The sequence below is a fragment of the Cynocephalus volans genome, chromosome 1, assembly GCF_027409185.1.
Source record: "Cynocephalus volans isolate mCynVol1 chromosome 1, mCynVol1.pri, whole genome shotgun sequence".
Taxonomy (NCBI): Eukaryota; Metazoa; Chordata; class Mammalia; order Dermoptera; family Cynocephalidae; genus Cynocephalus; species Cynocephalus volans.
In genome coordinates this window covers 111,824,150-111,837,422 of record NC_084460.1, presented here as the reverse complement: position 1 = coordinate 111,837,422, position 13,273 = coordinate 111,824,150, and the positions used below count along the sequence as shown (strand labels likewise).

Sequence of the window (13,273 nt, the reverse complement as noted above, 5' to 3'; positions counted from 1 at the left end):
GTTCTCTGTGGAATTATAAAAAAAGTTAGAGTGTGTCATGTGATTTGTTTGTCCCTTTACGTCATCAGCTGAAATGAGGGGTCCTGAGAGATCAAAATCCATGTACATTTGTTCAGTCCTCCATGGAAAAGCTTTATATCTCAAGGTAATTTTTTAAATAAAAATATAAAGAAAACAATTTCTAAACTCTTCAGACAGTGATGTTCCATTTCAATTATACTAAACAACTTCTGTCCAAGTTTTTAGAAACATTATAGAAATGTTACATGGATGGAATTTTTCAGAGAGGGAGGAATTTATATCACAAAAGGAACTTAGACCATGTTCACTGGTTTTAATGTTAAAAAAGAGGTTGGTTGAAGAGATCTAGTACTCATAAGTAAAATGATGTAGAAAGTATTGAAAAGAACCAAACATAGAAAAATAAAAGAAAAAAAAAAAACAGTGAGGGAACAGGATGTAGAAATGAATAATTTAGACATTAAAACATGAGGGATAAGTCATTCCAATAAATAGAAAAGACATAATTTAAATAAAAAAGTGATTGTTTTCAGTCATGACCAAATTCATACACACACGCACACACGCACATGCAAAGACCGAAATTAAAAAAAAATCTAGACACTTTTTCCTAATCTAAAACCGAAAAGAGGAGCTTAGCTTTTTAAAGAAAAATACCTCATTTAATTTTTTCCCTCTTATCACAGAACCTTTTTTGTCAGTTTTAACAGCAGATTAATCACTTTCGCAACCTACGGAAAAAGTTTTCTGGAAAGCATAACAGCCTGCAAGTGTAAATGACAGTATTACTTTTCCTGCAGCTCAGCCGCCTACAAATTCTCTCTCATCCATGACTCAGCATGAGGTAAAAGGAGCTAATGAAAAGGGCCACATTTCCTTTTAAAAATTGTGAACTTTCTTTCAATGTGCAGAACTGTTAAAAAAAAAAAAAAAATACCCCAAAACCTTGACAGAAAAGTGAAGCAGCTCTCCATGAATGTTTGTCAGTTATATACTAGAAATTTTCTTCCCAGTAATGCTAAAAGTAGTTTGTTGTTTGCTTCCACCCAAGTCCTAACTTTATAATCAACTGGGGATTTAGTACATATACATCTCTATGTCACATTTGCCGTATGATGGAGAAGAGGAGTGAAGCAATAGAAATGTTGCTTTGCTGAAAACAAAATTTTAAGAGGAAAGATAAAAAACATAGAACTTTGTGGTCAAGAGAAGGGACTTGTCCTGGGGCTTTCCCTCTTTGTAAAACACCACTTGATTTGATTGTGTAAACAGTTCTCTAGAAGCAGTCAGGTTCCTAGGGAGCCATTACAGAGGCAGGAGAATTATATTTTATAATACATGTTATCCTACAGAAGGAAAGATGTGATCACTTTGTTGGAAATGTATGTGCACTATCTTTAGATGGTCATATTATATACATTCAACAAGTATTTACCGAGTGCCCAAACTTTGCTAGACACTGTGCTTAGCGCTGGGCAGAAGGGACTGGAAGCTTAATAGACGGTCAGAGTCAATGGTCAATGGTCAGTGTCCTCATGGAACTTACAATGGATTGGGGGTGCATCATTTGAGAGAAGCAGGCAGTAAGTGAATGTGGGAAGTGTAGGGACAGGAAAGTTCAAACATTAAGACGGGAGAAAGTAGCAAGGGCATCTAAACTAAATTAGAACAGAGGAGGTTGCTGAACATTTCTTAAGGGAAATGACATCTCTGTTGAGACATGGCAGTAAAGGACTGGGGACATGAACAATGTTCCGTACAGAGAGAACAGTGCGAGACTGTCCCATGGCTGCTCAGTGTCTGGGGATCTGAGAATAGGCAGTGTGTGGCTAGAGCCCGCAGCACAAGAGGAGCAGGAGTAAGAGAAGCCAGAGGCATGTTACATGTAAAAAGAAGAGTGCTATTTCCTATGTGAAGAATGAACCAGAAAAGGTCAGTTGTCCAAGATCACATAGCATGCAAGGGAGAATCAAACACATTTCTACTTGATTTCAGAGTCTGTTGCCTTAATCACTGTGTTATACTACTGGAGTTAGACAGGGGAGTAACACAATCAGATTTGCATTTTAGCAACAGCTTGGTAGATAGACTGGAGTAGGGGCGGGGGAGTGGCTACAAGGCAACCGGTTAAATGGGTATTGCCAATGGTGCATGAAAGATGATGGTGATCTGAAATCCTGTACTGGCAGTGGAGATGGAAAGAAGTGGAAAGGTTTCTGAAATGTTTAGGAGATAAAGTTGACAGTGAGAGAAAGAGAGGAGTCTAGAAACAATACTCAGACTTCTGGCTTGGGAAACTGGTTAGATGATGATACAATTTAATGAAACAACACAGGAGTAGAAGAAATTCCAGGGAGAAGTTTATGAATTTACTTTGGACACACCGAGGCTGAGATTTCTGTGACATATCCAAAGGTACCTGGCTGATAAGCAGTTAGAAACATCTGAATGTGATGTGCCGCAAAGCTTGCTGGAGCAGATTCACATAACAACATTACAGTACTGGTAGCTGAGGCCACAGGAGGGAAAGAGTCTCCAAACCAAATGTGGGCAGTGGAACAAAAACAGGCCCTAGGAAAGGCAACTTCAGCCCTCACCCTGCCCCAAGCATCCCCACCAAAGAAAAACATCTAAGAAGAGGCAGAAGAAGAGGAGCTAGGGAGATATCTAAAGTAGAACTGTTCAGAAAGGGAGAAAGAAAACCGAGAGGGTGCAGTGTGCAATAACCTTGAAAAGTTGCTCAGACAGCCTGGGTGTGCCTCAAGTTTAAACAGGGGCAGGTACATAGAGTGAAACTCTGGACAAAGCCTGCTGCTAGAAGGGCAAGAGTGGGAAGAGAGGGCTGAAGTATTGAACTGCAGACTCTGAGTCGGATAAGAAAAGAAATGCAGACAGGGACTGATGGGAAAACAGAAGCAAAGGTAAGAGGAGGCAAATATGCTGAAGGAGCGTGGACTAGGAGCTGCCCAAGTAAGAGGGCTGGAAGATTGTGCTCAGAGGGAGGGCTTTTTTTGTTTGTTTTGTTTTGTTTTGTTTTTAATTTTATGATTATACAGGTAAAATACAGCCAAGCGATGACAAGATCCAAGGTATAATGACGGGCAGTAGAGGCCGAATCTGAACAGAGGTTAAGAGTCACAGGAGATGGGAGGGCACGGGACGGGCCCTGTACTGTCCACAACAGTGACAACCTGACACTGACAACAGGGTGAGCCACTTGCCCTGTGGTCAACAAGTGAAAGCCAGGGCCAGGAGATCGACAAGTGATAGCAATGTGGAGGAAAGAGTATATTAGTCAAATGACTTTAACCCCAAAGCCGAATATAAACACAATACTAAATTGCAACTCAAGTTGAGAAAACAAGAGACTATAAAGTCAATTTTGCCATTTGTAACTTAGAACTAACACAAAGGAACTATTTGGCAAGCAATGTTTCTGTTCCCAGAACAGGTAGGCAAAGCCTCTTCAGGTCCCAGCGTGTCTGAGGTAGAATGTTAGTTTGCCCACATTTCTGTCCCCTATGCCTATCGTCATTACCAGCCACCATTCCCAGCGGCAATGCTGGCTTCTCACAGTTCTGCTTGCACCTTCTCTGCCTTTCCTGCTTCTTGCCCTCAAGTGTCCATTGCTTCCCTACCACAAATTTATCTGTTTTAGAAAACTTCTGTGATGGTCAGTTTTATGTTTCAATTTTGTAAGGCTAAAGTCACAAGTTATTCAATCAAACACTAATCTAGATGTAGCTGTGAAGACATTTTGTAGATGTGATTAAAGTCCATAATCAGTTGACTTTAAGTAAGGGAGATTATCCAGATAATGAGAATGGGCCTGATTCAATCAGTTGAAAGGCCTTTAGAGCACAGCTGGGGATTTCTTAAAGAAGAAATTCTGCTAGGGGACAGCAGCGTCACCCCACACCACAGTTTCAGCCTGTCCTTCCTGATGGCCTGCTCTGTGGATGGTGTATTGCATAGCCAGCCCACACAATCAGGTAAACTTCCTCACAATTAATCTCTTAATATGCATCTCTTACTGGTTCTGTTCGTCTGGCAACACCTTCTGTAGGCATCATCAGCCAAATAGGCTAATCTCTGACTTCTGGTAGAAAAGAAACCATTCATAAGGCATGCTGATGTTGCTTTGAGACTAACATTTGGCCCAGTCTGGCTGCATAAGGTTTTCCACCCTAAACAAAATTGTAAGGTTGCTTCTGAAGAAACGTGCTTTCCTACTGCAAGCTGAGAACACCATGAATACATCTCTCCAAGGGTTCTTCAACAAGAAGGGCACTTCCCAAATCCCTTAGAAGTTTCAGCTATCCCACAAGGAGAGGGGAAGCAATTATACCACATAGAAAGCTACCAAAAATATCTTAATACTCTATACAGACAATGAGGTAATTAAAATCAGGAAGAGGCAAACGACAGTAGTACAGAAGAACATACGATTAATGAGGTAGAGGTCCTAGATTTTACTGATACATAAATCCTGTATAGGTTATATCTACTTACAATTATAATTAAATGTTTTGGGTTTTATTTTTAAAAATTGGGAAGGAGGAGATCTATTGAGAAAAAATGCTTAAATTCAATAGCATTACTCTCATGGAAAATATTACATAATGGTGTTAGCTTTTGGTAAAATAGCTCTTGGTACACCTTGTCAATTCAGTGTTGAACAGTAGTATTATGATCTACATAAGTGAGGGTTTTAAACCTGAGCTCTTAACTCGTTGGGGTTTTTTAAAGTATAGTGAGATCTAGAATTGTTAATAAAGTTAGATCCTGACAAACTGGAAGTGCTATTTTTTTTTTCATTTTTTAATATGATTGATTTCATTGTTTTTAAATTTTAGATTAGTTTTATCTGTTAAACAGAGACATGATGGACATGTATGATCTTCCTGTGTTGGAATGTAAATGATTTAAGATCTTACCATGACATCCTTATTTTGCACATGCTAACAGAAGTTCCAAGGAAGGTAGGTAACTTTTCCAGGGTCATAAAAATTGGGTGGAAGGAGGTCTAGAATGCAGGTTTCCTAGCTTTCCTTCCAGTGATCTTTCCACTGTACACTGCTGGGTAAGAAAGTTTAAAAACACAGTCATATACACCTCCATATTCCTTGCTTTCCCCATCCTTAAAATCCCATGGGATGTTTCTGGCAGGATTCAGAGATTGCATTGGCAACGATAACCACATTCCTGGAATCCATTTGCAAATGCTGGTCAGCAGAGCCTGCTTCATTCCCTTTTTGTTATTACTCACTCAGATAAAGGTTAAATGTATGTGAATTATCATAAGTTTATTTTTATTATCCTGCCACCCCCTTTTTTTGGTAAGTGATCACTTACTACCAGGCACAGGAAATACATTTCACTGAATGATTTTCTAAAATCAAAACTCCATCTGGACTGGAACTGAGACGGGCTTAGGGATGATCATTTATAACATTAATACCAGCTACACTAAGCCACTGAAGGATACTCAGAGTGGGGGAAGGTTCTCCACCTTCTCCTGAAAATACTTCCAAGGCTGAATCTTGGCTACTCTAGTAGCCAGTGTGCTGTGTGCAGTAGCAGGACATACAGCTGCTGATCGCATTGTGACTCAGTGCACCGTGGGGAAAGAGGGCCAGATGAGGAACTAACTCAGAATCGGAGAAAAGAAGTCTCAACTAGCAAGTACTAAATGTGGTCTCCTTAGCTGAACAAACCAAATTGAAAAAAGAAAAAGGTGAGAGAATGAGCTGCTAAAGTTAGCCTCCTTAAAGAGAGAAATATTATTTCCCCTTTAAAAGTTCAGACACACGCAATTCACTTGCCCATTCGCTCCAGGTTAAATTAATATTATAGTAGCTAAAGCTAATACCATAACATGGACTAATGAGGAAAACATTATACAAAGAAAAAAAGCTTAATTATAGCAGGGGTAGTCCCAGAAAAGGGGAGTAAGATTCATACTCATAGCAGACATCTGGAGAGAAGAGAAAATAAAGCATATGAGCTTTGGCTTATCAAAACTTCTGGCTGCTATAAAAGCCAATCAGTTAAGATATAACAAACAACTTAAAAGAAAAAGGGTAGGAGAGGGTAGAGAAAGGGAGAAGAGGGAAGAAAAGAGACCATAATGTTCACTGGGAACCGTGATGGTCACTCAACTTAGAAGTGGGTTATAATAATCACTAGACTTGTGCTCAAGTGTTTTATTACATCTCATCAGTGCAGTGAGAAAAGAGGACCACTCTATTCATTAACTATTGAAATCAATGTTAAAAATCATACTTATACCTTTGTTTTGAAATAGGTTCAAGTACTGGGTCAATGATATATAGACACAAGGACAAGCCATCTCCTTTCAAAAATCTCACCTTTTTTTTCCTACCATACTATATTTAAGATCAAGGTTTCACAGTTTCTACTGTGAAAGATGCTGGGTAGTGACAAAAAAAAAAGAAAGAAAGAAAAGAAAGAGGAAGGAAGGAAGGAGAGAGAGAGGAAGGGCAAGAAACGGAGAGAGAGGAAGGTAGAGAGACAGAGGAAGGGAGGGAGGGAAGGTGGGAAGGAAAAAATTTAATAACAGTTTTAATCTGCATTTGTAGATATTTATAGCCAGTATTTTACACTGCCAAATAAACTGTGTGTGTATACACACACACACACACTTACATAAATTTATTAAAATATACACATTATGTTATATATACATTCATAAAAATATTTATATAAATTACGCTATATATGTAAAACAAAAGCAAAGTGAGATCATTATAGAACCTTTAAAGATATGTACAGAAGTACAGAAAGAAGCTTATCTCCCCAAACCCAAGAAATATTGTTGATGTATATTCCCCCTTTAGAGTTTTAAAAATATGCATATGTGCCTGTATGTATATGAAATTATATACACAATTCAGATAATATATAGATGTATACCTAATAAAGAGAAAAATATATTAAACGTGGTAGTAAGTAGGGTATTATTTCTCATTTCACATGAGAGAAAACTAGACAAGAAGAATTTGCTACTGTCAGGGAAATAAAACACAGTATCTTTAAATACAATACCCTACAACTATCATAAGGCAAATCAAATATATTCCCAGATTAAGTCTCACATCGCTAGAAAGTATAGGGGCAGGGAGAGAGGAAGGTCTGAGAAAGACAGGTGGTCATAAGAATAACACCACTGGCTGACATGAGATTTGCAGCTTACGAAACACTGCTCATTCATTTCTTCACAACTCAGTATCACAACCCAAGGGGAAATGAGGCTCAAACATAACTATGCTGATTAAGGTCACCAACCCAGTAGGTGGAGCAAGGACTTGAATGAATGTCTTAAAAACCAAGTATTTACAATGGAAAAACTAACACGGAATGTAGAATGTTTTCTGAAGATGTGCAGGTCTCCTCAGCATTTTGTGCTACTGCTTCTGGAAGTCTGCTCACTGGTGACGGAGACAGTCATGGAAATACACTCGCCAGGACATGGTAAGATGCAGCCCCTTCTCTTCCCTGATTACTGTCATTCTAGACAAGATGTGCCTACAATGTCTTTCTGCAAGACATAGATGATGTTAGAATTTCAAGAATTCAGATTCAGTGTTTTTGATCCTTGTTTTTTTTTTTCATTTTCTGAGACAGAGAAGACAGACATTGAGACACTGTGGTATAAAGAAAAGAGCACCGGACTGCAAGTTAGGAATCCTGTACTCCAAACACATCATCACTTAATAGCCTTGCAAATGAGCAAGCCCTTTCTTCTAGATTTGCCTTTACCTGCTCTTTAAAAGGATAATAACAGAGGTGATGAAAGTAACAGAGGTAATATGCCTGGCATAGTCTGTGTTATGCAAAAGGAACTAACTCAACATTCTACCAGCCAACCATTTACCATCTCAGGGAGTGAGCCAACAACCTACTAGCATAAAGCATGTCCTTTCCTCCAACCTGGTGCCATGGCTTGGCAACAGCCATATTAATTCAATTCTGTTTAAGTTCTACTTATTTGAAGGAAACCCACCAATTGGTTTGAACCAAATCAAATTCTGGGTTCACAAGAAATCTGTAAAGGATCAAAGAATATCAAAGAGCTGCAACTTTTCCTGAACCAAGTCTGGATTTAAACCAACGTCCTAAAGTGGAATAAGAAACACCCAAACAGAGAACCGTAGCTTCAGTAGCTCAGAGCCGGGACCTTAATCAATAGACCCTTGGGGGATTGAGGGGTAGAGAGAACTCAGGAGGACAGGCAAAATCCAGTCAGGCTACTTTCATGCATTTCCATGCATCTCCAGCCACTGCTGAAAGCTCATGGTCCAAAAAGACAATCCTGGTTTAGCCACCCAATGCAGTTCATCACATAAAGAGGTGTTCCTTTTTTGATTTGGTAGAAGAGATGAGAATGAGGACCAAATGGTCCCAAGAGGTAAGAACATCTGGTGAGAACCCATTTCTCAGCATCCTTCAATCAAGAAAGCCACGTCATCAGCAACGCTAATTTAATAAAAACAGAGCTTGACGCTATAATTAGACTGCCACTCTAGCTAGTGGGTTTCCAGGGTAACTGTGCTCTTACCACAGATAAAATCCACCTAGTAGCACAAAGACTAAGGGTTTGGGAAGAGTCAGCACCAAACAAGAGGTCAAGAATCTGGGCTGAAGACAGCTCTACCCAAAAGCATATTAGTTACGGTGAACTGGATTCAAACTCCCAGCCCTACCAACTGTACGATTTCATAAAAACCACTTCTCTAGGTCATGTTTCCTCATCTGTACAGTGCACATACTAATGGTACCTGTCTCATAAGGTCGTTACAAGAATAAAACAGGGAACTTAAACAGTAAGTGGTATATTTCAAACCATGACTAAATCTTAAAAAGACTATGGCTGATTTCTCGAACTCTAGATATTCAGAGGCCTGGAAAACTAGAAAAATAAGTTTTGTTTTCTCTTTAACTTACAGGTTTGGAGGGAAAGCACCCCTGAAGTCTTCTGAAAAGAGCCTAAAATGGCTTATAAAACCATGTTGGCTTATGGCGGTGCTCATGTTATTGCTGCCTCCACGTCCTGACTTCTGGGAACACACTGCCAGAGGCAATTGGGCAAGTCTTAATTGAGGGGGGCCACAGTGTTTCAGGCCACAAATTAAGGATGGGGAAACCGTCCTTGCTTAGGGTGTAACAGCTAACTGGAATGTTTCATAGCCATAAATACAGCAGGCCCATTTAGCATGTTTCCCCTCAGGGGAAAGACTCATCTGCTGCATAAGTAACAGTTATGAAGAAAAAGGGGAATTTTCCCTTTGAATGAGAAAAGGACCAGAAAAAAGTGACTACTTTAAAAGATTTTTTAATGTATGAATTTCAGGAGAGGGGAATCTCTTTTGTTGTGTCTATTACTATTAGTTGAATTAAGTATTACCTTCAGCTATAAAATCTATCAGGCTGGGTCCCCCACCCTGCACAGAAAATTAAGCTGGCAAAAGAGAAATAGAACTACTAACACACACCTGTGCTCACACTCACAAAACAGCTTTCAGGCAACGAACAGCAAAGCAGTGAGAAAGATAAAGTTTGAGAGCAAGAACATGCACACACAAAAAAGTTTCTGTTGTCCTAAGATTAAATGCTGAGGCAGGAAGAGATACTATTCTTGAATCAAGTGAGAAAAGATGGTAAAGTGAGATATTAAAATGCAGCACACTGGAATAAGTTTGCCTCTATAAAAACTGTTATGTTCTGTATGCGATTTAAATTAATGCCTATATTTGTGGGAGATAAAATTAAAATGAAGATAAACGGTGCCAGCATATAGCGTGTTCGCTGGAGCAATAAATAAGGCAGTGAAAGGTATTTTACATTTTAGTCACATCTTTCTAAACGAGGAGCTCAAAGCACTTGAGGAACATTTGTTAATTAAATGCTATAATAGATTTGTGAGGCATCCACATGGTTATTATACGTGTTTTTCAAAAAGAGACAGGGAGGTTAAGTGACCCAGGGTCCTCTGGACGTTGCTGAAGAGGATGCGCAGGGTACTGAAGGTATGCGTTCTGTCAAGTTCAGCTGCTTCTCTGCCTGGTGGTAGGGTCTGGAAAGAAAGCTCTCCTGGTTCTATAACAGACCTCAGATGTCTCTGTTTATTAACTACCTAAATAGCAGGCAAGATTATGGTCAGAGCTAGGGAGAAGGGTGATAATTTTGATACACATTAACAACATATTTTTCCTTTCCCTCCTTACATTGCAAGAGCGTCCCATGAATGATTGATTGAATACTGACACATCATATATCCTCAGTTTGAAAACTTGTCTAAAATATTGATTAGTGATGCCCTCTTTTCTCATTGAAGCTCTTCAATCCTGTCCACCACATGTCCTCTCTAACTCTCTCCAGCAGAATGCTGCCAGCTGCTACTGGCTTTCTGTTTTGGTAGCCCTGCATCCCAAACCCGAGAAACACAGTTTATGTGCAAAGCTCTGCTTGACAAACAGCCAGATTAACTTGCAAAGCAAAATCAAGGAAGATTGGGCATGCATTGATAATTGTGTATTGATCATAGATAACTGGGTATATGTTGTCACTATACCTTCCTACTTTTACGTAAGTTAGAAGAAATTTTCCAAAATAGAAAGTTTAAATAAGTCAAAGCAGGGAATATCCACTGAAATCCTGGCAGCCCTTTCTACTGCAACAGTACCCCTCTGCTGGGCTACCAGGTAAGTCAGTGTGCTGGCCAGAAGAGGGCCTCTGACTTCTGATGAGGCATAAAAAGAAACTCAGCACTCACCTTTTCTGCAGGTCGTTTTAGGCAGATACAGATTCAATTTTAGGGAGCCTTAAGGTATCACCTAACTGACTCTCTTGTTTTTCAGGACAGAAGAATTCTTAACTATATTTGTATTTTCCTTTTACAATTCAAAAAATGCATTCAAATCCATTACAGTTTAAGGCACACATCAGTGCAACAGATGCAAAGTTCCTGCTCTCCCTCTTCTATGCAGGTTAATCTGCCTCTTTGTGCCTTGATTTCTCATCTATACAATGGAGATCATGATTATACTTCATGAGGACTAAAGGACTCCACCCATGTAAAGTACTTACAATAGTTCCTGGAACATAGGAAGCATTCAGTGATTGCTAACCATTATTATTCTTACAAACTTTGAGGTGGTCATTGATGCTGCTTTCCAAATAGTTGTAGCTCTCTTCTTTCTGGTACCCAAGGGCTAGATGGAGCCACATGAACAGTTTTGGCTAATGAGCTCTGAGCAGAAGTACCATGTGTTACATGCAGGCCAGAGACTGTAATTGCCAGTTCAAGACCCTCAGAGTTCTTTCACTCTGGGATGGAGGTCACAATATTTGAGATGGTGGCTATTCCATCAGTATGCAAAGAACCCCTTGTGACCCATGATGAACAAGTAGCATAAGCAAGAAATAAACCCCTCTTAAGCACTAAGATTTGGACAGTATTTTCTACCACAGCATTAACTGGACTATCCTGACTGATACTTCTTACTTCGTCTTCCAAAGTGCTTTCACTTCCATCATTTGATGAAATCCTCACAATTAGGAAAAAGGTCAGGGTATGTGTATTTAGCACACATGAATTTCAGCCCAATTTAATACAATAATTACTGAATGAACTTAGGCAAGTCATATCGATACAGCTGCAAGTCAAATTCTCCAGACTTTTTGTAAATCCAAAATATTATTTCAATTCACTCTATTCAGATTCAAAGCCTTAAAACCCTTAATTCTGATAATGTACCTACCAACATTAACCTCTACCCAAATACTAATAAGAACACTACCATTTACTGAGTGCTTACTATAATATCACATCAAATCCAAGATGCCACTGATTATAAAACGCACCATTGGCTATTACATCACTGGAAATAAAAATTACTGCCATTTAAATTATGACTTAGTGCTTTGTTATTGGGATTTTTATTATACAGTTGTTTAAATGGCCTAAAATGATCTACACATAGTTTTTTAATCATTTGTCACCTCTGCAAATATAAAAAGATAACTATAAGAAAAACCAATTGAGGCATTCCTAAAGTTTTTTCACATTTATTTTTATTTATTTTTTTTTTTAAATTTTATTTATTTATTTTTTTTTCTTTCTTTTTTTTTTTTTAAATTTTATTTTGTCGATATACATTGTAGCTGATTATTGCTTCCCATCACCAAAACCTCCCTCCCTTCTCCCTCCCCCCCTCCCCCCCGACAATGTCCTTTCTGTTTGCTTGTTGTATCAACTTCAAATAATTGTGGTTGTTATATCTTCTTCCCCCCCCCCCGGTTTGTGTGTGTGTGTGTATGTGTGTGTGTGAATTTATATATTAATGTTTAGCTCCCTCCAATAAGTGAGAACATGTGGTATTTCTCTTTCTGTGCCTGACTTGTTTCACTTAATATAATTCTCTCAAGGTCCATCCATGTTGTTGCAAATGGCAGTATTTCATTCGTTTTTATAGCTGAGTAGTATTCCATTGTGTAGATGTACCACATTTTCCGTATCCACTCATCTGATGATGGGCATTTGGGCTGGTTCCAACTCTTGGCTATTGTAAAGAGTGCTGCGATGAACATTGGGGAACAGGTATACCTTCGACTTGATGATTTCCATTCCTCTGGGTATATTCCCAACAGTGGGATGGCTGGGTCGTATGGTAGATCTATCTGCAATTGTTTAAGGAACCTCCATACCATTTTCCATAGAGGCTGCACCATTTTGCAGTCCCACCAACAATGTATGAGAGTTCCTTTTTCTCCGCAGCCTCGCCAGCATTTATCGTTCACAGTCTTTTGGATTTTAGCCATCCTAACTGGGGTTAGATGGTATCTCAATGTGGTTTTGATTTGCATTTCCCGGATGCTGAGTGATGTTGAGCATTTTTTCATATGTCTGTTGGCCATTTGGATATCTTCCTTAGAGAAATGCCTACTTAGCTCTTTTGCCCATTTTTTAATTGGGTTGCTTGTTTTCTTCTTGTAAAGTTGTTTGAGTTCCTTATATATTCTGGATATTAATCCTTTGTCAGATGTATATTTTGCAAATATTTTCTCCCACTCTGTTGGTTGTCTTTTAACTCTTTTAATTGTTTCTTTTGCTGTGCAGAAGCTTTTTAGTTTGATATAATCCCATTTGTTTATTTTTCCTTTGGTTGCCCGTGCTTTTGGGGTCGTATTCATGAAGTCTGTGCCCAGTCCTATTTCCTGAAGTGTTTCC

The 13,273-nt window shown here is 39.0% G+C and overlaps 1 protein-coding gene across 10 annotated transcripts in view; it reads right to left on the bottom strand.

Annotated features, from left to right (window-relative positions):
* The window catches only part of LPP (LIM domain containing preferred translocation partner in lipoma), a 670,167-nt gene that overhangs the window by 284,609 nt on the left and 372,285 nt on the right, over positions 1-13,273 (bottom strand). The window lies entirely within an intron of this gene.